At 38.4% G+C, this 26,087-nt stretch overlaps 1 protein-coding gene across 1 annotated transcript in view; it reads left to right on the top strand.

Moving 5' to 3' along the window:
- The window catches only part of LOC137586136 (calcineurin-binding protein cabin-1-like), a 1,431,569-nt gene that overhangs the window by 1,372,928 nt on the left and 32,554 nt on the right, over nucleotides 1–26,087 (top strand). The gene's annotated exons all lie outside the window — the stretch shown is intronic.

The following is a 26,087-nucleotide window of genomic DNA, read 5'->3' as shown; positions in this document are numbered from 1 at the left end:
CTTGCCGACCGAAACACATACGTAATGTTTGTATGATTTCAGGGACCATTGTTGGTAAAAGGAGTTTGAATTGAACTAACTCATGTGCTTTTCCTTTTAGGCTAGCTTGCAGCCTCATAAGATTTTCTGCATTCGTATACCCAGCGATTTCCGTACTTGTCTGAAAACTACTGTGGAATAAAGGCCAGTTCTGAAGATTGCCATCAAATGTTGGAAGCTCTTTCGGTATCGCTTACCGGGCTGCAAGTTGTGCTGCGCTTGGTATTGCTGTGTTTACTTTACTTTCTGGATAGTACGATACAGCCCTGTTTTGAATATTTGTGAAATTCCAGGGCGCAATCGGCGAAGCACTTAGGTGCGGTTGTTCGTGTGTCGTAGCACGCGTGTTGTTCGAGGTTAGGAACGGCAGCTGCCGGGCCTCGTGATCGTAGTGCCACGTACAGCTGAGTGTGTGACCATCGCTTTTTGTTTGGCAGAAGTAAAAATAGGAACAGCTGTCCTAGCTGTGTCCGAGAATATTTTTGGCGGGCATAGTCCAAAGTCACGATCCAGTCCTGGTAGCGGCCCTGCTGGTTTTGCTGGTGACGAAGTAGCCTGAGGTTCGCCTGCTCGTGTGGTATTCCCGAGGTATGGATTTTGTAGCGTAGTACGACTGGCGCTAATAATCCTAGCAGATCATAGATCCTGGCCATGATCGATACTATTTTCCGCTTTGTTGGTATTGCAGTTAATGGAATATCAAATCGAAATAATATAAGTTGGCAGCCACGACATGCCAAGAGCCTTGGTTACATTACTATTGTCAATATTAAGATTATATTCATTAAATTCATAATCTGTTGGAGCGCACTTAAAATTCCACTTTTTCAATTCTAAGCCTGCCTTGGAGTGCAATTTGGTAACTTCATTCGTCTCAGCATTGAGTTCTTCGATTGAGTCAGCTCCATAAAGTCGACGTACATATTCTCAGCTAATACAATAGATCCGATTGGAATTAACTCCTTATACGTCTCTGATAAAAACTTTAAGGACCTGATTGCGAGAAATGGAGCGCACGACATTTCTTAGGTAACAGTATTCAAACTAAATAATTGAATAGATTCTTGCGGTGACTTTCTCCACAAGATTTGTTGGAAACTTCTATCCTCAGGTGCGACGAGAAATTGTCTGTACATTTTTGTTATGTCAGCTGTAATGGCATGGCGATACAAACGAAAATTCGTACTATTCGTAGGAACAACCATGAGAATGTCATTTAATGATATATTTGATGATGATTTAGACGAAGCGTCAAATACTACGCGAAGTTTAGTTGATGAGCTCTGCGGTCTAAGGAAACAATGGTGAGGAATAATGTAATGATTTCCCGATTGCAAATTATCTTACGAAGCTGCCTCCATGTGATTCAACTTAACATATTCATTTAAAAATTCGATGTACATTTCCTTAAATTGGTGTTGAGATGCAAGCCGTTTTTCCAGTTGGAGAAAATGTCTTTTTGCACAAGACAACGAGTCTCCAAGTTGTTCAGGCGATTCCTTGAAAGGCAACCGAACCTGTATGCGCCCTGAATCCAGGAATTGTGTGTGCACCTGAAAGTGAGTTTCACATGCTTGTTCTTCTGAGGTTAATGAAATATCTTTATTTTGAATTCCATGTATTTCATCCATTTTCCAAAACCTTTCTAATAATATGTAAAGGTCTTGCTGTTGCGTTAAATTGAGGTTCAGAAATCTTACCCCCGACGATCGATCCTAATGCAGTTTTCACTAGATGAGGAAGCCCAATACCTAAACTAATTTTACCCTTCTTAAGTAGATCAAAAAATTCCTTTACACTGAGCAATAAATCTACCTTTCCGGGCTTATAAAAGAATGGGTCGGCTAACTCAATTTCTTTGGGAATGGCCCAACTTGACACATCTAGTCTCTTTTCAGGCTAAGGTAGAGATATAGATTTAGTCACGATAAACTCCATATTCCATTCGTCTGGAGATATTCTTGAACGAATTTTGGTAGACACGGAATTTTTCATATGTGTACGTATTTCATCGATTCCAGCAATCTCATAATGATCGTAACGAAACGGAAGCTGAAGCCTTTTGGCTAACTCTTCAGTTATAAAGGTAAGCTCAGAGCACGACTCAAGTGATGCTCTTGCGAGCTGAAACCCACCAAGTTTGTCTTGAATAAGAACTATTGCTGTTGGAAGTAATCCCCGCCGAGCTTGGCGAGTCAACATCGATGTTGCAAATGTTTTACTTTCGTCATGAGAATTATGAATGATTTGTTGTGATTGATGATGAAAAGAAGGTCCGGCCGGTTAATAATTTTTCTGGACGTTTGAATCCTTATGCATGTTTGTGTGATGTAAACCTCCACAATGTCGACATCTATTCTATGAAAGACACTTTGAGGCGGGATGACCCTTATTGAGGCAATTCAAACAAAGTGACGCTGTTTTAACAATCTTAAATCGCTCAATAAAAGGTAGCGAAATAAAAACTGGACAGAATGCTAACCTATGCTCAGTTAACTGACATTGACTGCATCTACTTTGGGCAGCAACAAGTAATTTTGAAGTACTATGAATTTTGTCTCTGACGGGTCTTTCCTCTTGTCGGTTTCGCAGATACCCTTCCAAATTATCTGGACGTTGACGCGTACAATGCGAAGTACGTTTAAGTGGCCCATGCGACACCAGGACATAGCCTGTTTCGCGCGAGCCCAAGCAGAGCGCTGTCCACCTCCCGCCCGACCGACCGTGGGGCGCAGCCGCATATCGGACGGCACGATCGCGTGGACAAATACAAATAAAACGGACAAACAATTAAAAATATGATTAACTACAGCTAATTACGAGCTAAATGTGCTAAAATAGAAGTTTTCACAAGGGAAAGAGAGGCTTCTGATCTGATTACGGGATACAGAAGATTGCAATCAGAACATAGGACTCGAAAAGGTTCATGCAAAGAATAGTTAGAACTACAGTGTTTTAAGGATAGAGGAATAAAATTTCTAGTAGGTCTACGGGGGTACAGATAGGTTTACCTGGTTCAATAGCTCAGGAGAGTCTATTTCATCTATTAAAAGTTTGTGAATAAAGATAGCACCAAGCATTACTCTACGATTAATTAAAGAAGGAATATTGATTAAAAGAAGCCTACTGGAGTATGATGGCAAATTGACATTGCGATCCCAATTTAGACCGCGAAGAGCAAAAAGCAGAAATTGTCTCATATTGAAGTGACCATATGAAAGATCCGTACTCTAAGATAGGACGAATTAATGAAGTATACAGAATTTTGGTTGTGTACGGATCATCAAATTCTTTTGACCATCGATTCACAAATCTAAGAACATTCATAGCTTTGCTAACTGTAACAGAATATGAGGATTAAAAGTTAATTTATGGTCCATAAGAAAACCTAAGTCATTGATATTATCTAACCGCTCTAAGGCAGTGTCGTTAAGATAATAAGTTGCTAAGTATGGAGTGCATCTATAAAAAGACATAACTTTACATTTAGAGCCGTTAAGGTTTAATAGGTTTGTTTTACACCAACTCTGAAGATCATTAAGATCCGATTGAAGTAGGCAAGACATCATCCGCGTACATAAGCACCCGAGAATGTGACACTACCAATGGAAGATCATTTATAAAAAGAGTGAATAGCAATGGACCCAAATGACTACCCTGAGGTACTCCAGAGGTCACTTGGATGGTCTTAGAAAATGAAGACTTAAAGAGGACCTTTTGTGTACGCTTAGAAAGATATTGAAGAATCCAATCTAGCAAAAGGATGGGGATGCCAAGTGCGTTTAGTTTATATAAAAGCAGAGTATGATTCACAGAGTCAAAGGCCTTGCTGAAGTCAGTATAAATGACGTCAGTTTGCACGGCAGTCTTGAACCCTTTGATTGAGTGAGATGTAAATTCTAATAGGTTAGTAGTTGTCGATCTACGTTTTTTAAACCCATGTTGGGATGACGAAATGATTGAACTACAGAAATGCTGCAATTGAGATGTTATTATTTTCTCAAATGCTTTGGGTATGGCAGACAATTTAGAAATACCCCTATAATTGGAGGCTTCGGACTTCTTCCCCTTTTTATGAAGAGGAATAATATATGATTCCTTCCAGATAGGCGGGAAGGCGGAAGATGTGACAGACAGTGTAAACAACTTAAGTATTGGCTTACATAGGGCCTCCGCGCAAAACCTTAATACGCAGCCTGGTATTCCATCAGGGCCAGGTGCATATATTGGTTTGACGGAACTGAGCACGCTAAGAACCGAACTTTCATCAAACACAGGGTCTAAAATGCAATTAGACGATTGCAAGTGATGAGGATAAGGAGGATTTGCTTGATAAATCGAAGAGCAATAAGTTGTTTTGAAAAAATCAGCAAACATGTCGGCAATTGCCTGATCATTGTCAGCTTTACTGTTTTCGAAAGATAAGTAAGACGGGTGCGCCGATGTCTTACGTTTAACATTTACAAATTTATAAAATTGCTTAGGATCGCGAGAAAAACTGAGTTTACATCGCTGAAGATAATCCTTATAGCAATGTGAATTCAGCACCATAAAATTTGATCGAGCAACTACATATAGGGAAAAATCCGATGCTTTACCGGATTTTTTAAATCTTTTATAACATCTCGATTTTACGTTCTTCAAGTTACATAACTCACGTGAGAACCAAGGAGTCTATCAGACCATCCTAGAGTCACACGCGGGACACAAACATCAAAGAACGACTCAAGAGAAGACAGAAATGGCAGAGTCCATATCCGTGCAAGTATACAGATATGTCCAATCATTAGTTAACAAGAGTTTTTTAAGTTTAGTAAAGTTTGTCTTGCGAAAACATCGGGTTGGAGGCATCGAGTTATTATGTCGAGACATAACACCAAAAGGAAGGTCAATGGTTATATCCAGAGTTGGATGAAAGTTGTCTTCGGGGATAACTAAGGGATCAGTCCTGGAAATATCGCAGTTGGAAAAATCCAACACAAATACCAGATCTAGTGATCTGTTACGACTATTCCGGACAGGATTTATTTGAGTTGGGGACAACTCAAGCAGACCATCTATGAAACAATGTGACAAGGAGGGCAACAGTAATAAAGAATCAAATGAGAGGGTCCAGGCAATCTCAGGTAAATTAAAATCTCCCAGAACAACGAGCAAGTCTTTGTCAGAGAGATATGAGAATATAAGTTGAATAGCTTCCAAATGGTGAGTGTATACTGCCAAGTCGGACTGTGGTGGAATATACGAACAAGTAATATAGGCAGAAAAAGAATTAAACGAAATTTTAACACAAACAAATTCAATCTCCTGATTGGAGGACTGGACAATTTGAGACGAGAACGCCGAGTCAACAGCGATCAAAACGCCACCACCATTACAGATAGTCCGATCATGTCTATATATTAAATATTTTGAGGGGAAAATTGAAGCACTGACAGTGTCGACTGAGAATTTGATAACAATCGGCCCAGTCTGGCAATTTATCGTATTGTTGAACCCGATCGTATGCTTGTTTGGATTCAAGATCAATTTTTGACATAACAATGTGAATAAGTACTGCGTTTAATACATCAGCTTCAGACCCAAGAGACAACAATGATCCGCGTAGAGCTGAAACCGTATCCAAAATTGTACGTACGGTAACAGCGTCTGCCTTTTTCATGCTAGCAATGTTAAATAAACTTGAAATATGTTCTACTAAAATAAGAACTTACTTCTCATATCGCTCGTTGAGGCGATCTAGAGCCTTGGGAAAATTTTCGTCTGATGCTTGAAATGGCGAAACTACGCTTAGAGCTTGGCCAGATAGACAATTTATTAGATAGTTAAATTTGTCTACATTGGACAATGAGTTGTCTTCATGTACCATATGTGTATATTAAGTAATAAATTTTTTGAATTCCCCATATTTGCAGTCGAATTTAGGTAATTTGAGGGATGAAAGCCGATTGTGATGTCCACCATGACAAGCAGATGAATTTAAAAAACTAAGTTATTCTGTTTTTTTCTTTTACTTGTCTTTGTTTCTACAAAAAGATTTTCTATCTGCCCGATTTGCATCTGCTGGATATAGCATCCGAATATTGGGTAAAACAGTTTGAGACTGACAATCTATGATAATAGGGTTCCTTTCAAGATCGATTCTAGATCGTAAATTTTCAATATTAGTTTGCAGTGTATTCCGTTCTTATGTAAAAGGTAGGAGCTGCGTTTCAACTGCTGCTGGAGTCATTTTTGGCCCTTAATGAATGAAATGTAGCATGTTAGAAATTAATTAAACTTGAGCTAGATGAGTTCTAGTTTTGAAAACACTTACAATTAAATGCATTAAGTTTCACTCAAAGAGCTTAATAAGTGAGATTTACTATTTAGATCGTTTCTCTACATCGTTTCTCTTACTCCGATGTGCTTAATTTAGTGTGCAGTGGTAGACATTCCAATAATCTTAAACAAATAAAATAAGATATTTTAAAATATACAAATCTAAGTAAGCGATGAATAAAAAGCAATTCTCTGTTTATCACCTTTTTACTGACCTCTGTCTATCATAAACAGTAAACATGCGTAGGGAACTTTGTTCCTAATAGTTTCCGTAGACGAACTCGCTTTTTTTTTAAATTCAATTAAAATTGAGAAAATTTAATTCCACTTAAATCCTATTTTCTGGGTCTTTAGAAGAATTGATCGGTGGCAAGAAATTATTTTTATAATTTTTTTTGATCATTTATCTATAGTTTTGCTTAACTTCGTTCCTAACGCGAGTCCGTAGACATACTCTCCTTTTTTTTTTTAAATTGAATTAAAATTGAGAAAATGTAATTCCACTTAAATCCTATTTTCTGGGAAGAACTGATCGATTATTTATCCATAGTTCTTTTCAATGGAATTTCGTGAAACAAAAAATTTAACATGGAAATAAAAATATGCAATTATTGGAGAAAAATCAGAGTGATTTTAAAAATGTCAAAAAACATTTGTATGCTTCATTTGTTTTTGCATTGGTTTAAGGTTTTCTTACCGTTCTTGCCATTTTGATTTCAATAAATAACTTTTGCTTCTGCTTGTACCGTTTTGTTCTTAATTTATTTTTTTAATGTTTGGATTATACCAGATATTGTGTTTTAATCTTTTACTAGCAGTCTAACAAGGGAAGTAAGTTTTGTTTTTATAATTTGAATACCGGTTTCTTCGTGGTCTGCCTTTATTTCATTAATTTGTTTTAAAAAGTCTCTAAACCTGTGAAATTCGTCTACCCCAGCATTAAACTATTGAATTAGTTTGAAAGCTGTGTTAGGAAGTTGAATTATTGTTTGCACCATTTGTGGTTTTATATATGTATTTTAAAGAAGTTCTGTCTTTTATCCTTGCCTGTGTCTTCTATTTTTAGAGGTTCAAAAGTTGCTTGCAATGATTAGCCTATTTAAAAAGTATATTATTAAATTCGTTACTTGATTCTGAATAGCTGCACTTGATTTAATTGTAGCTCTAAAAAATAGCTTCAAAGTGTTTTTTTATAGTCTAAAGGTGTACATAAATTGTCCTACTTAGACATCTGTATGCATTTGAAGCCTTTCTTTCTTAATATTTCCGTGTGTTTATGCACCTATAACTTTACGGTATTTGCTTCGTTTTCTTTTCATATTTGTACCCTTGCGAAAATGGTATATTAATTTTGGTCAGAGGTGTGCACGCATAGAACGAAGCATCTCCGACCGTACAAAGTATACACATTCTTGATCAGCACGACTAGACGAGTTCAAATAGCCTTGTCCGTAAACCGAAGGCTTCATGCGAATTCTTGTCGATTCGACGACTGTTTGAGTAGTTTCCTTTGTTGGATCAAGGCCATGAACAAGCTCCTAACGGATCTTCACATAATTCGGGCAACAGTGGCAACGCCACCACCAATGACATTATGTATGGCGACTCTTCCGATAACTTTGATAGTGGCCCCACTATAGAATTGAACTCCGGCAACTCCGTCATCGATGTTCCAGGGATGGCTCTCTCGCTGCCCAAAGAAATTACATTTGACTTCAACGGCACCTCATGTTCTAAAAGATGGACAGCTCAATTGAGGAACATCGGCAAAGTCTATAACCAGAGTGACAAACACTTGCGGATGCTATTTATTTGTATGTATGTTGCATTCCGAATTTTCTCACATTCGTAAGCTGGTAGCAGCTCTTTGCGATCAGCTGATTACAGCCTTCGGTGAAAAGACGTCAAAATCTAAGATGTGCCGTCAGTTCGAGAAACGCAAATGCCAACCAAGCAAAAAATTTGCTATATACATGGAGGACAAGCTAATGCTGGCTAATCAACTCAACGTCGACGACGAGGAGCTCTTGGATCAGGTCATCGAAGGCATCCTGGAAAAAGGTTTGCGCACACAAGCGCGTATACAATGTTTTACCAGCCCTAGACAAATGGTAAAGGCATTTTCTGGGTTACACCTTAATGTCGCTCAGCAAACTACAAAGGAAATTAACACGTTCACCAGACGTCATGAATCACGTCGCCGAAACTGTAACTTTAAAGGACATCTGTGGAAGGATTGCAACAAGACGATTCGAGCCCGTGTTTCCTGTTATGTTTGCAGTTCAATAGAACACTGGGCAGGCAAATGCCCGGCCAATTCGAGTAAAGACGACTTTTCAGAGCCTTGCGGAACAGCCAATAACACCGCTGCTACCCAAGCAGAAGCCCCGTCCGTACAACCCAGCACAACAACAATTATGTCAGAAGGTTTAAGCTAAATTTCGTAGAGATTCCTTATCATTTCATTATTGTTGCGTGTTTCGTAGACTCGGGGAGGCCAATCTCTATAATTAAGAAGAAATTCATTCCCTTCCAAGCGGAAATATCTTAAGTTGATACTGTAAAAAAGAAAAATCGGAAACCGATTCGCTTGCTTGCATCTGCTGGTGTGTCAAAAAACTAGCTTCGTCCCTTAACCTGGGTTGCCAGAACGTTAGAGGACTGAAATCTAAACTTTCTAATCTCTATGTAGATAGTCTTTCTTTTGAACATAACATTCTAGCTTTTACGTCTAGAGACGTGGCTAAAACCTGATATTGCTGATGCATCGGTTTTTTCCACAAACTTTTCTATATTCAGACGTGACCGGATTTCTCGCATAGGTAGTGGCGTTCTGATAGCTGTTGATGCTGCTTTATCATTTTAAATGATTCAATTTTCTAGTACCCAGGAGATTGAGTTTGTCGGTGTTAAAGTAAATTTTAAATCTTTTAATGCTTTCATTACTTGTTCCTATATTCCACCATTGTCAGACACGGTGGTATATTTAAATCATTTAAAGGCAATTCAGTTTGTCTCCTCTTTAGTTTCCAGTCAAGACTTGGTCATAGTTGTAGGTGATTTTAATTTACCCGCTTTAGCATGGTCACTAACAGATGAATCTACCAAGTTGCTGCCCTCTTTGTCACATGACTTCATTGATGGCCTTCTAGGCTTATCTTTAACCCAAGTCAATCCTGTCTTAAATTCTAATGGAAAATCGTTAGATCTTATTTTTGTATTGGATTCATCTTATTGTGAGGTTTCTAGGATCGAACCATTTGTTCTAGCCGAAGACAAATTTCATCCTACATTAAATTTGAATTAAAATTGATCTGCGCTTGCTATTTAATTATACTCTGAATTCACTCTTTGATATTAGTGTGCCTCTTGGTAGACTGGAGCGGCTTAACAAACCTCCCTGGTTCTCTCGTGAGTTATCCAATTTGAAAAATGTGAAGACACGATATTATAAGAAGTTTCAAAAAACACGTCGTTCATCAGATTACGCTCTGTATACAGTCGCTCGTTCAAAATTCATGATGCTTAATACACAATGCTATAAGAATTATCTTCAGCGGTGTAAGCTTCAGCTTTCTTCTGACCCTAAACAATTTTATAACTTTGTTAATTCTAAACGTAAAACCTCTGTGCACCCATCTTTTTTGTCTTTTCAAAACAACATATTCCTCAACGGAATATCGAGCAAGTCCGTATCCTTATCATTTAGAAAAAGCTAATTGCATTTTCAATCCAGTGATTGATGAGAGTTCTCTTCTTAGCGAACTTAAACTAGTGGAACCTAATTATTCTCCGGGGCCAGATGGTCTTCCTGGATGTGTAATCAGGTTCTGTGCAAACGCATTATGTAAACCCATTTTAAAATTGTTTCTATTGTCTGTCGAATCTTCCTCTTTTCCACCTATTTGGAAGGAGTCGTATATCATTCCTCTGTATAAAAATGGCAAAAAGTCCGAAGCCTCTAACTATAGGGCTATCTCAAAATTGTCCGCTATTCCGAAAGCTTTTGAGAAAATTATAACTTCTCAATTGCAACATTTTTGCAGCTCTATTATTTCGCCATCCCAACATGGGTTTGTGAAACGTAGATCTACAACCACTAACCTTTTAGAATTAACATCAATAATTATTAAGGGGTTCAAAAATGGTAAACAAACTGATGTAATATATACTGACTTTAGCAAAGCCTTTGATTCCGTTAATCATACCCTATTACTTTCTAAGCTGAACGACATTGGATTTCCACCTCTTTTCCTTTCTTGGGTTCGAGAATATTTAACAAATAGGAAACAGAAGGTACTTTTTAAGTCTTCTTTTTCCAATTCCATTCCTGTGACTTCTGGTGTACCTAAAGGTAGTCATCTTGGCCCTCTGCTTTTCACACTATTCATTAACGATCTTCCATCAGTCATTGTTCATTCGCGTGTGCTTATATATGCTGACGATGTCAAACTTTGTCTTACTCATAAAGATACAGATTTATTTAGTCGGCTACAAGCTGATCTTAAAAACTTTCAATCCTGGTGCCAGTTTAATCTACTAAATCTTAACACTACCAAATGTAAGGTAATGACTTTTTTTCCGTAAGTCTCCTCAACTGGTCATTTATTTTCTAAACAATAGCCCTTTAGAACGTCTGAATAATATGAATGATTTGGGCGTACTTATGGACCATAAGTTAAATTTTAACACCCATATTTCCACCACGGTCGCAAAGGCCATGAGTGTCCTGGGTTTAGGCCATGAGTGTCCTGGGTTTCATTAAAAGATGGTCAAAAGAATTTGATGACCCCTATACAACTAAAGTTCTTTTTACTTCGCTTGTCCGTCCTATTAGAGTATGGATCTTGCATTTGGTCACCTCAATATGAGTCGCACCAGATTAGACTTGAATCCGTTCAAAAGCAGTTTTTGTTATTTGCTCTTCGTGGCTTAAGCTGGGATCGCAATGTCAATTTGCCTTCGTATTCTCTTGATTAACCTTCCGTCCCTATCGAACCGTAGAATAATGCTTGGTGTCATTTTTATGTACAAGCTCGGAATTGGTGATATCGACTCGCCTGAGTTATTAGCTCAGGTGAATCTATCGGTACCATGTAGACGGAGTAGACATCCTTTGATACCTTTGTCCCTTAGTCGTTGTTATTCTAACTATGCCATGCATGAACCTTTTAGGGTATTCTGCTCTGATTACAACCGTCTATTCCCTGTAATCGGCTCAGAGTTTTCTATTAATATGCTTAAAACATCTATCCTATCCCATTTAGTTAATAGATAGCTATAAAATTATTTGTTTGTCTGTTTTTTCTATTGTGTATTTGTTCACGCGATTCGTGCCGTGCGTTATACGGCTGCACCCCTCGGTCGGTCGGGTGGAAGGTGGGCAGTTATCTGCTTGGGCTCGCGCGTAACAGGCTTTGTCCTGGTGTCGTAGGGGCCACTTGAACGTACTGCGCATAGTATCGTCAACTTCCGCCAACACCCTATCACGGCATTAATGAAAGACAACTAATTATTTTTGGAAATATAGTGTATGCTATCATGAAAAATTCAAATAAAATTTACTTTCACTTAGTTATTGTCTCCGATGAGTCTATGGGCTGCGACACTTGGAAGAGATTTTTTGGTTATTAAGTTAGATTTAGATTGTTTAAGTGTTCAAGTAAGATCATCACAAGCGATATGTCAGCAACACGAGTTTATTAATGAATAAGTCCATTATGTAAATGAAAATGTTACTCTTAATGAAGAAGTCGTTATAACAAAAGATGTAAATGAAAAATTGTTTAAGGATATGCATAGACTTCAGAAAATTAAATAAGGTTATTCTAAAAGACAATTACCCCCTACTATTAACTGACGACTTTTTGGACAGGCTAGTAAACGAACTGGTCTTTTCTAAATTAGATTCGGAACGGATATTTTCATGTCTTTGTTAACGAAAAGTCAGTCAAATACACATCCTTCATCGTACCACTTGGACAATATGAGTTTTTAAGAATGCCAATGGGGATAAATGAGAAGTTCTCGTGTACGTGGACGTTATCATGATAGCTAGTGCGAATATAAAGGATCATATGCAAACGTTAGAAGAAGTTTTTGAAAAATTAGTGCAGAACAAATTGAGGTTGCGAATGGAAAAATGCGAACTAGACTGTTTTCTAATGCTTAAGCACAAACTTGTTAAGGCAATCTTTTTGGGTTTTGGCGTAGCAGTATTACAGAAGAAAGCGAATAGCAAATGGCATCCGATATTTTATTTTTCCATAAGAATTAGCGAATTTGAGTCCAAATATCATAGTTTCGAATTGGAAACGCTAGCAATTGTATAAGCATTGCGTAGTTTCAGAATTTATGTTCAAGTGAAGCGTTTCAAAATTTTAACAGACTGCAACTAATTGACGCTTACATTAAACAAAGTACATACAACTATACCCCAGAAAAGCAGATCCCAATGTTTTAGTAATGGAGACCAACAGCTTCGAGGATAATTTAGTTATTTGCCATGGAAAGGATTATTATTATAGACGTAGTCGTACAACGCTCAATACGAACGAGTGGCCCATATGGCACCAGGCCCGGGCCTGTTACGAATGACCCTAAGTAAAGTTAATGTTACAACCTCTACCCACTTCGACCTAAGGGCATAGTCGTATTACATATATAAACATAGATTAAACTAAAGAAATAGAAAATATTAAATGTAATAAGATAATAGGTTACATATAAAAAGAAATCGGAAGGGATGTTTACATAGTATACGAAAAGGTTCATGCAAAAAAAAGTTAGTTGTGCAAGTAGGAAGTATAAGCGGTGTGAAATTGCGGGTTCTTCTAAATGGAATAGAAATATTAATTTGGCTCAACAGCTCGGAAGAGTCAATCTCACCATTCAAAATTTTGTAAAAAAAAAGTTACACTAAGCATAGTTCTACTATTAGTTAAAGAACGAAGGTTAATTAACTGAAGTCGACTAGAATAAGATGGAAGTTATACAGTTGGTTCCCAGCGCAAATCACGAAAGGCAAAGAGTAAAAACTGTTTTTTTACAGATTCTAATTTGTTTTGATAAAACTCATATTGAGGAGACCAAACACAAGATCCATACTCCAATATGGGGCGGACTAAAGAACTACAAGGTATTTTGGTAGTATATGGATCCTTGAACTCCTTCGACCAGCGGTTTATATATATATGATATACTGAGGAGAGGACGGACACACTCTCTCGAAATGTAACCAATAAGACCACATGTGTAATTAACAAATAAGAAATAAAATCCAAAAATATAAAGACAATCCCAAGGGATTAATAAATAATAAATAAGAAGAGTTTACAAATCAGGTGTGGGGTTTGCTCTAAAGAAAGTATTTTTATGAGAGACCGAGACCATTAAATTAAATGAAACCGCATTGTTTGAGTTGCCATCGGCCAAGGAAGTACCTTGCGACAAAGAAGCGACCATTTGCCAATTGCGAGCATTGGTAAAAGCAGTCATGTCAGAGAATCAGTTTGAAGCATCTGGAGAAAGTGATGTACCCGAAGAACAGGCAATCAGCCCAGCAGTGTCTGCGAATGTGCTTACCGGACAACTTGTTGATGTTGGTCCAGAGCCTCCTTTTGAGCAGCGCGGCTTAGGAAACACTGAGCAGCCGAGTACACCGGATCAAGTGGGTGCTAACCCGTTGCCGACGATATCTCGTGAGACCCCTATAGAACTAGACGTGAACATGCATGTTCGTGAAAGCGCACTGGTGAGCGAAGCTTGCGAATTGGCTTCGATACTGAGCAGCATCGAATTGTATACCGCACGTAAGAATCTGGCCGAGTTTAAAACACGTGTTATGGAGCTTGAGGAGAAATTAAGCAGACCGGAATTCAATTGCCGCTTGAACTTAAAGGATGTCGAAACTACTGTACCTAAATTTTCTGGTGATGGTGATCTGTCTATTCACGTATGGATTCGTGACAGCTTTCTCCAGCGAGAAAGCGGCTACAGTGTATGTACTGAGTGATGCCCAATGTTGGTCGTTGGGCAACCGACTGCTGGAGGGATCTGCTAAAGCATACATGACATACGAAAAGACTACCACCTAGAACGAGCTGAAAGATGCCCTTGCCAAATACCTTTGGCCTTCAAATGACAAACCAAGAGATTGCTAACCAAATGAAAAAACGCCCGATCGGCAAAGGAGGTCACCCTTGCAGTATTTAATCATTATGCGAAATATGGCTCAGCCATTGAAAAAATGATGCGTTTTCAGACAGTTCAGCCACCAGTCAAAAACTACGTTCTGCAAGCTCGTCAGACTTCAGACCGTGCGCAGGCCATTACGCATGCTGTAAAGGAGAAGAGATGTTACAATTGCCGCCAGATTGGTTACTTAAGCACTGACTGTTCAGAGACCAAAAGAAAGTTGTTTTCGGTGCTTTAAAGTGGGCCATCAATACCGGAATTGTCCGATGCGAACCCAGATCGCCGCCATGAGCGCCAGTGAAGACCCGGACACCATCGATGATAAGTCATATATTCAATTAGCAAGTTTAATAATATCTCTTAAAGGGGAATGCACTGATGTTAATAATATTTTTGCCCTATTAGATTCCGGAAGCCCAGTAAGCTTCGCCAGTAGAGCGATGATGCCGTATTTGAATTGCGATAAATTAGTTAATAGTTCTTTTCATGGACTGAGCGGTGGCTCTATTCTGACTTTTGGAACAGTCAAATATTTGGTTCGGTTTTGCGAAAATTATTATGAAATTCAATTTTTAGTTATTCCTGATAATATTATGCCGACGCAACTGCTTCTTGGTAGAGATGCCTTGAATAAAATAGGTCTTAAGTTCTCATTGATTGAAGATGTAAGAAAGTATGAAAATAGTTCCGTATCATTAAAGAGTACCATTGCTTTTGTTTACAAATCCTTCTGCGCATCCCTGTTTACTAAATATCCTAAGCATAATACCATTAGTAATAACACCACCGATTAAGATAATAATTGTAATAACCCTAATGTAAGCACGAATGCATCCCCGTTTCGAGAATGGCTAACAGAGTTGCAAACCGTTTATGCAACGCTGTCAGATACCGGGTATATTACTGTTGGTAGTGAATTGGGATTAGGCGCGATGCGTGAGTGCCGAGATATTGTGAGTGAGCATTACATTGACAGATTTTCAATTAACTACGGCTCGCCCAATTATATGATGAAAATATGTCTGACCGATACAACACCATTTCATAGCAGTCCAAGAAGGTTGTCAAATCGTGAAGGAGAAATCGTTACTAAAACAGTCAGTGAGTTGTTAGCCAATAATGTGCTTCCCCCTATGTGTCTCCCATTGTCCTAGTGCGAACAAAAGATGGTAATATACGAATGTGCGTTGATTATCGAGGCTTAAATAAGAAGACTGTGAGGGATAATTTTCCGTTGCCTTTGATAGAAGATTACCTGAAATACCTGGAGGGCAAGACCGTTTTCTCCGTCATAGATTTGAAAAGTGGCTTTTACCATGGAAGAGGATTCAATTAAATACACCGCATTCGTTACACCCGATGGGCAGTTCGAATATCTGAGAATGCCTTTTGGTCTAAAGAACGGACCAGCTGTATTTCAGAGATTTATATCGAACATACTTAGTGATATGATTAGAGATCGAGAACTTGTAGTATATATGGACGACATTATTCTTGCCACCCGCACCGTAGATCAGCATCTTAAGTTGTTAGCAAAACTGTTAGATCGTTTTATTCAGTACAATTTAGAGCTCAATTTGAAGAAAAGCATTTTCCTACAGAAGAGCATAGATTATTTAGGATATGAAGTCAGTGATAAGGGAATTTTACCATATAATACAAATTTGTTCCGAAGTTCTCCCGCATAGCCAAACCGTTAACTGAGTTGCTTAAGCAAGGTGGTCCTTATCCAATGAACAAAACCGGTAAAAACGCATTTCTTATGTTAAGATCTGCTTTATCTAGTCCGCCCGTACTAGCTATCTTTAACCCTAATTACGAAACTGTGTTGCATACTGACGCCAGTTCAAATGGCTTTGGTACCTCTTTCATGCAAAGGCAGACTGATGGCAAAATGCATCCAGTCTCTTATTATCCCCGAAAGGCGACAGCCGCCGAGTCCCGCTATCACAGTTTCGAACTTGAAACTTTGGCCATAATATATGCCGTGCGTCGATTTCGCGTATATCTAGAACTAGAACACACATTTTTGATCGTTACCGATTGCAATTCGTTGGTTCAAGCCTTAAGTAAAAAATCAATAAACCCCCGCATTGCACGTTGGTCGTTGAAATTATAAAATTTTGATTATTCCATTGTTCTCAGATCCGGTTTAAACATGGGCCATGTAGATACATTAAGCCGGCAAACCGAGTTGTTAGAAGATATTGCAGAAGGTGATTTTGATTCTTGTAATTTGTTACTGAAGAGATCAGGATGTCCCAATAGAACGTTGTGAACCTTGTATTACGTTTAAAGAAAGTTGCGTTGAACCATGTGAGTTCGTAAAACCGTCTGAATTTGAAAGTGATTTGATTGAACAATGTGTCCCCTTAGAGAAAAATAAGTTTAGTAGAGATTCGATTGGACCGTGTGCCGTTCTAGAACAAAGTCGTTCCGAACCGTGTGAGATTAAAGCTTGCGTCGTTTTAAAGAAAAATTGTTTGAGCCCGTGTGAGAGTAACCCGTATGTTTTTTTAGGGAAAGATTGCTCAAAACCATGTGAGACAAAGGGAAAGGTTGTTTCGAGCCGTGTGAACTATGTTTAGAAAGAAGTGTCTCTTTAAATGAAAGTTCTGTTGATCCGAGCTAAAGTGGAACACAGGACAGTAAGGAACCGTTACTATGTAACTAAAGCGAAAGAGGTGACCGGCTCGATCGAAATGAGTCGACAAACCTATTTGGCGTAGTGGGTGTATCTCCGCAAGATGTTGATTTACTATTGCCGACAGAACAGATAAGAGATCCGGATATCCGTAAATTAAGAGAGAATTTAGAAAAAGGTAATAATGTTGGATTCGAGTTAATCCATGGGATAGTCTACAAGAGAAATGCTAAGAAAAGATTGTGTTAATAATTAATAAGAAGATGTCACGAGAAACTAGGCCACTTAGACGTTGAGAAATGTGTAAACAATTTGAAAGAAAAGTACTGATTCCCTAATGAATGCAAAAGTAGAGGTATTTATAAAGAACTGTCTGCCGTGTATTCTACATAGTGTTCCCAGAGCTATACATAATAGAACCTTGCATAGTATTCCGAAGAGTCCGATTGCGTTCGATACTATCCATGTTGACCACCGAAAGAAAAGAAAGCATCTTTTGGTAGTGATCGACGCATTTACAAAGTTTGTGAAATTGTATCCCGTAAATTCCACTAGTACCAAAGAAGCTACGGCCGCGTTAGAAAAATATTTTGATTATTATAGCTGACCAAGAAGAGTTATTTCCGACACAGGTACATGTTTTACGTCGTTTGAATTTGCTGAATTTGTAGAGAACAGAAATATTGACCATATTAAATTACCAACCGTGTGTTGACCCCAATATTGGGAAAACTGTCAGAACCCTTAGCCCAAGCCGATTGGTATAAATTAGTTAATCGTGTGGAATTTGCTATAAATAACTCAGTGCAGTGTAGTACAGGTAAAACTCCGTCAATGATGTTGTTTGTTTGTGATCAGCGAGGTCCCCTAGTAGACGAATTAACCGAGTATCTTGACGAGAAATTTTGTCTAGACGAACCCCTAACCTTCAGGCCATTAAGTGAGAGGCAAGTGCTAAAATTCAATTATCGCAGGAGCGCAATGAATGATTTTGTTGCTATTCGTAATGTTGATGATACTCCCGGGTCATGCAAAACTTTCGCTCCTAAGTACCGTGGTCCTTATAAGATAAATCGAGTCCTTCCAAATGACCGTTACGAAGTCACTGATATTGACGATTATCAAGTTACTCAATTGCCGTACAAAGGTATCTAAGAGTCGGCCCGACTCAAGCCGTGGATGCATGCGCGTGATAAAACTGTGAGTTTCTGTTTGTAATATTTACTTGATAAGCAGTATTTGTACATTCTATTGTATGTTAAATTGTATGATCGAGGTCGATGAAATGTCAGGATTGGCCGAATGTAAACATTAAGAATATGCTCAATAAGCCCGCTCATCTCCTCAGTGAAATATTTCCCCGATAACCGAATGTGGTCACACTAAAAGGGTATAATATACTGAGGAGAGGACGGATACACTCTCTCGAAATATAACTAATAAGACCACATATGTAATTAAAAAATAAGAAATAAATTCAAAAATAAAAAGACAATCCCAAGGGATTAATAATTAATAAATAAGGAGAGCTTACAACATAAATGCTGTATTTGAGACGTCATAATTTTTTTCAAACATCTTAGGTATCGCTGACAATTTAGAAATTCCTCTGTAATAAGTTTTTTTTAACGTTTAATATATATATTTGTTGAATCTACTCTTAAATTAGAGCCTAACAACAAGTTTGTCGGACTTATTGCTACATTTGGTAAAATAAACGAGTCCTTCCATATAGTTGGAAGCTCGGACAGTGTAACGGACAACTCAAAAAGCTTAAGTAAAGGCGAGCGCAATGACTCCGCACAGAACCTCAGAACACAAGCGGAAATACAGTCTGGGCCCGGTGAGTATACCGGCTTAGTTCCTTAGCTACCGAGCTTTTCGTTATTTTAGGATTAAGAATGCAGGTTGATTTCGTTATAGGATATGGATATATCTGACTACAGTTGTACTTAGTCATGTACGTATTCGAGAAGAAGTTAGCAAATAAATTAGAAATAGATTGATCAGAAGAGGCCGAAACATTATTTAAAACTGCAAACGATGAAAGGGAGTTAGAATTTCGCTTTGAGTTAACGAAACTATAGAACTCTTTAGGATTTTCGGAGAATTGCAAGTTGCAACGTTGTAAGTAATTATTATAGCATTTAGAATTAGAAAAAATAAAATTCGATTTAGCAACCAAGTAACAAGAAAGATCCGATGATAGACCCGTGACTTTATACTTTTTGTAATACCTAGACTTAAGATTCTTCAGTTTTGACAGACCCCGCGTAAACCATGGTGATTTTTGCGTCACCACAGGAGACACTAGGGGTACACAGTCATTAAAGATTGAGTCAACAGTGGTATAAAATAAAGAAATGGCGGAATTCATATCCGTACAAGTGTATAAATTAGTCCAATCGGTATTAAGAAAGGCATTGTTTAGTTCGACAAAGTCAGTCTTCCGAAATCATCCGGTGCGTACCGTAGGATCACACTCGGAGATGGGCTGGCGGCTGGGAAACTCAATAGATAACTTTAAAGTTGGATGAAAACTATCTGGTAACACGATTGGACTAGTTCTAGATACTTCACAAAAACTAGGATCAGAAGTAAAAATCAGAGCCAGAAATCTGCCAGACGTATTAGAAATCGAATTCAACTGGGCCAACGGAAGCTCAAGCAGAGCATCAATAAAATAGTGACACCCAGAGGGCAGCAAACTTTTGCTACCATTAAGTGTTGACCAAAGTATAGTGGGCAGATAAAAGTCCCCAAGAACAATTAATGAGTCTCTGTCAGAAAGTAATTCAAATATAAATTTAATAGATTCTAAGTTTAGTAAGTAAGTTGGTAAGGTCTGATCTGTCCTGACAGACTATCTAAAAAGAGTTTAGTAAGTTTAGTATTAAGGCCTCTGACATTCTGATAGCCGACAGAGAAGGAAGTTGTTAGTTTTTTGATAGAGTAGAAGAAGGAATAAATAAGGAAGGACAGATGGAATAGATGGTGAAGGAATCCTTGTTTGGCCCCGTGTCTTCATTTTTCTGGATGTAAACTCCTTCACAATTAAGCTTTTCGGCAGATACTGTCAAAGAACTCAATTGGAGCACTGACTTTAAAGATGAAATTTCTCTAGAATGTGAATATATAAACCTGTCTGGGCCATGACATCATCCGATGTAGCATCAGGGAGAAGTCTCGAAACAAAAGTGTGTTTTTTAGGTGTCACTCCCACCAATGGTTTCGGCATTCCAGGTATTGCATCATCTACCGCATTAATTGTAGCATCAGTTGCAACAAGTGGCGCTCCGGCACTACTATCACTAGAATCTCTGTCGGCAAAATCCATAGGTGTAGATTCTTGCCCAGACAAAACGGACACTACAGACATCGTCTGCGGAATTGGAGACCGGCAAACGCAAGGACAAATCAGAAGGCTGTTCTCCCCCCTTCTTACGCTTTCGAGACTCAGTCAGTAGCGTTAAACTACTAAACTGAGACTCGATAGCTTTAAACTCTTGAGAGAGTTTAAGAAAACTGGCGGACAGACTCAACAGGTTATCCCTTGTTTGCCGCATGAAAAGTTCCATTTCATCTTCCACGATCCGGCATGACTCACATCCCCATTTGAGACCCTTTTTTTGATCTAAATGATCCTTTACTCTGCATGTAAAGCCGGCGCACTTAACATGTACTGTAGTTTTACACAACCAACAGTACATAAAACTATTCAAGGGTGGGGCGGGCTGCAAACAATTTTTAACCGAACAAACAGGCATTATTAGGAAATTAGGACCGGCGTTGTTTATAGAAAAACAAATGATAAAAGAATTCTTTTTTATGTCCCAAAAAAAAATGGAGAACCATGTCTTATATAAGTACCACGTTAAATTGGGTCACGTAGGTAGGAACAGGAAAAAGTTACTGGTTCTCAAATCTTAAAGATAAGACGACAAAACACATACAAAACTGTTTACGATGCGTAGCTTTCTCCCCAAAATGCGAAAAAGGGGAAGGGTTTTTCAACAGGGTGTGCAACATGTGTAAACAGCGACAGGATCCCCGCAAACCAACGGGCAAGTGGAAAGGCTGAACCGAAGCAACCTATGATAGCAAAGTTAGCCGAACCAGACAAGGGAAATCATTGGTACACAATTGCCGAACAACACTGTTCACAGAAGCATCAAGCAATACCCCAGCATAATGTTATTTGGAATAGCTCAAAGATGAAATGGTATAGATGAATTTAGAGAAAATATTGAAGAATTGGATAGTACCTATAGATAACCCAATAGATTTAAAGGAGATAAGAAGATTAGGAGCTTCACACATTCGCCGATCACAAGAATATAATGAGCAGCACTACAACAGCCAAAGAACTTCAGCAAGAGTGTTATGGTTAAGAACTTTGACAGCACAGCAGGCATATCTCGTAAGCTTATCCCAAAAAACAAGGGACCAAAAGGTTCTAAGGAATGACAGGTTTTTATTAAAAGATGTAAAAGGATTCCAACTGAGAGTATGCGCGGCAGTCTAAGAAAAGCGATTGAATAAAGCTGTCGTTTGTGTTAATCTTAAGATTGCCCATTGTACACCCAATCATAAATTAAACCTGTTTATAAAAAAATAACATTTAATTAACTAAAGTAATAAAATATATAATATTAAATATTCGACCAACAGCCAAGTCGATCCCCCAATCGGTCCCCCGCAAATAAAAAAAAAACTGATTTTTTTAAAGACTACTTATTTTTTTTATGTTAATATTTTATTTGTGTTGTCTCAGCTTCAGACAGCTTTTACAACTAATTTGAGTTTTATAAATGTAGCAATCGGTCGTCTGTCCAAGGGATGCAGACGCTTTACTAGACACCAAACTCAGAATATATTCTGGCTTAGTACACCCGCAGTTTTAGTTTTATTATAAATTTTGCCAAGCCTACTTTCGACCCCGATAATTAAATAGAACAAAACAAACAATGCTAGAACCATCAAATTAGGTATGTAGATTTGTTTAGTATGCGTGCAAATTATTAATGTTTAAAATTTTTGCCACGTGCAATTTGGTGCACATGTTTTACATGTGCCTTTTTTACGTGAGGGTATTTTTAGGTATATTAGGGTATTGGTACAGTCAATATAAATCGGTCGGCAGCGCTCGTTGTTACCGGAGCAGCAGAAAACATACAAATATTCGTTTATGAATGTACTATTCAAATGGCCAAGGGGATGGGGGAAGTATACAAAAAACCAAATCGAGAATAGCGAAAAATGGGACAGAGTGATACCAGGAAGGTCTGTGCATTGATGAATTAAGTTACAGGAAAGATGTTGGAGACATAGAAAAATATAATAACCAAACACCGCAGTGGTTCAATGCCAATAAAATTAAGTCCAATATAACTATTTTTTTAAGCAATGGGAACAAATTTCATTATCAAATTTTGTAGGGCTAATAAAATATCCAATGCAATGCTGTTGTCATTTTGATGAACGTTTCTGAAACAAATTAAATACAAGATAACAAACAATCTAGCGAACTGCCCCTGCACTAAGTCTTAGAAGAATCTGTGCAGCTGCAACGTCGATGTGACGAATTCCACATAAGCATAAATACGCTGACACAGCGTCTGACCAAGTGCTCATAGCATGACCATACGCCTTACATATTTACTTCTTATGTATTTAGCTTTAGATTCATATTCCCACTTATGTATTTAGCTTTAGATTCATATTCCAATTTATGTACTTAGGTTTAGTTCTCTTTTATTTCCTTCAATATATTTAGTTTTGGTATAACCCTTTAACAATAAAGAAGCATAACTCCGGCACATAGCCGTAACACAAATTATAATCTCTAATATATTGCTGATCCACAAGGACGGTGATTCAGATACCTAATTGTATCTCATCCTAATCAACATAAATCAATCCATAAGCTGGATCCCACCAACGGCAACCCCTAACAGGAACCAGTGGATATATCCAACATCATAACTGGCGCCCAACCGGAATTGGATTACCCTCTAAGAATCCACACCCTACCAACATGTAAGTGACTGTTCGGAAAAAATAAAGACAAATTATAATATATAAATTTGAAACCAAACAAATATAAAAACAATAATAAAAAAATAATAATAAAAGTGGCAGCATTAAGTGATCTTGTGAATAATTTGCATTAGATTTGTAACTAATTTGCATTGAATTTAATTGTGAGTTTGAATATGTGAGGTTATATTGTTAGATTGAATTCGCTAAGACACTGTGTTAAACAACTGCCAATGAGTTGGTCCTATAGGGACATTAAAAAAGAATCTGATAGCGACGAAGATATTATAGTACAATCTAGGCCTCAGGCACTCCATCAAACAGAAATGGATCCACAAACGTTAAGAGTTATAATACAGAGCGCAGTCGCACCGCGCTTAACGCACAAGAACAACGCATAAGAGGCGAGATACACGCCGAACTCGAACATCTGAGACCCCAAGTGAACTCATTTAGAATTGAAGCGCCCCAAGTACAGGTGTACGAAAGCGTAACAATTGACCCCAACATTATATGTTCGGTTAGACTCGACGCTACGATATCGGTGCCGAATTTTAATGATGACCATTAAGAATATGTGTCTTGGAGACAATCAGCCATAGAGGCATATCAGGCCTACAAGGGATTCTATGGGAGTGAAACACATTACCCGGCAGTGATCATTTAAAAAAATAAAGTTTGTGGTGCCGCACGCGCAATGCTTACCTCACATAACACTGTGCTAAATTTCGATGCAATCATTGCTAGACTTGATTGCACATGCGCCGATAAAACGTCTTTGCGCGTTCTTAGAGATCAATTAGAAATGGTCAGACAAAGAGACCTAGACTTAATGCAGTACTTTGATGAGGTTGAGAAAAAACTCACTCTTATTACAATTAAAATTGGCATGACGCATGAGGAGCAAGCAGCCGTCATTCTTAATACAGAAATTGGGAGCTCTGCACGCTTTCATGGCAGGCCTGAGGAGGCCTATTAAGGCACTAGTTATACCAGCACAGCCCAAAGATTTGCCTTCGGCTTTAGCACTGGCTCTCGAGGCTGAGAATAGCATAGAAAGAGCATGTTCACTGCTACGTATGCTAAAGCAATTGAAGATAGGAGCCACCCAGACAGGGAAAACATTTTGAGAAAAACCCCCATTTTACAGGAAAACAAGTCCAAAACAGACCCCAACAGGGTGAGCAGGGACGAACATCAAACAGTAAACAAACGAGCCCAAGACCAAGCACAAACTAAGACAGCAGACTGCTTGGGGTAAAACCCGCGGTAGCGCCACTTACGGCGAATCTCAAAAGAGACAGAACGCATCAGAGCGTATGACTGGACAGATGGCAGTACGGCAGAAGCACTGCAACACCATACTTGCAACACCAATACACGCATTGATGACATAATAGTTCCTGATAGACAACAAGGAAGTGTACTCCAAGTCTTACCCATATCCTATGGGTGTAGCCGATTTTGTTAATAACGAAATCGCTCAATTGGTAAAAGACGGCATTATAAGACAATCTCGGTCTGCGTACAACAGTCCTGCATGGGTTGTTGACAAAAAAGGCTTGGACTCAAACGGTAACAAAAACAAACGACTCGTTATTGACTTTCAAAAGTTAAACGAGCGAACCATTGCCGACCGGTACCTAATGCCAAGCTTTCCAATGAACGAGCAAATCTTGGAAAGGCAAAAATTTCACGACTCTGGACTTAAAATCTGGATACCATCAAATTTATCTAGCTGAAAAGGATCGCGCGAAAACGGCGTTCTCAGTAAACGGAGGGAATTATGAATTCTGTCGCTTACTCTTTGGTTTGGAAAATGCCGGAAGCATATTTCAGAGAGCAATCGATGATGTTCTAAGGGAACAAATCGGGAATATATGCTACGTCTACGTAGATGACGTGTTAATATTTTCTGAAAATGAAGCCGAGCATGTCAAACACATTGACACTGTGCTAACATGAGAGTGTCGAAAGAAAAGACAAAATTTTTTAAAGAAAGCGTCGAATATTTGGGTTTCATCGTCTCTAGTGACGGAACAAAAACTGACCCCGAAAAGGTCAAGGCAATGCTTGCTAGTTATTACAGGGTGTTCTTTGATGACTTTCAACGTCACAGCTTTGACCGCTTAATCCGAGGATGTCATACTCATGTACCCGAACTTTCAAAAACCTTTCGACCTCACAACCGACGCTTCTGCCGACGGGATTGGAGCAGTGTTGTCCCAGGGCGGGAGGATAATAACAATGATATCCCGAATATTAAAGCAAAGTGAGTCACTTTACGCCACTAATGAAAGGTGTTGAGGAACCAATTGTCATACACTGCTATAGGCAGCAAAGCAAAGTCTCATGAATGATCTTGCACATCTCACAATGCTTTTGTTTTTGTATTTTCTTAAGTTTTCTGGAATACTCTGTCTCTGTCGCTCTTTATAAACCTATATGGCCTACGTAGTTGCGTAAGAAAAGAAATTTTAGTAATAAGCAAGCAAACGAACGATCAAGACGTGTTCTGGCAGTGGCAGACACAGTTCAGTGAAGTTTATGTAAAAATAAAGTTAAGTTCTTATGAGAAATTAAACGCAGTGGTATATTGTTCATCATAATTTAATCCTTCGAGCCGGATCGTTGGGCATTGCTTGTTTGTTGCTCATTGGTTAATAATTTGTTGCAGTTTGGTGGCAATTAATTGTTAACCTCAAATGTAGTAGTCGATAGTTCTGGCCTACTATCGAATAGGCAATCGCGTGTTTATTGGAAAAAGCGGGGATACAAACGGTGGCGCCACACGCATATCGGTATCTGTTATCGATATAATCGACGAGATCGTGAGAGAACACATCTC

This window comes from Drosophila tropicalis, unplaced genomic scaffold (assembly GCF_018151085.1).
Source record: "Drosophila tropicalis isolate 14030-0801.00 unplaced genomic scaffold, ASM1815108v1 contig_905, whole genome shotgun sequence".
NCBI classification, from domain to species: domain Eukaryota; kingdom Metazoa; phylum Arthropoda; class Insecta; order Diptera; family Drosophilidae; genus Drosophila; species Drosophila tropicalis.
This window is presented reverse-complemented; position numbering and strand designations above follow the sequence as displayed.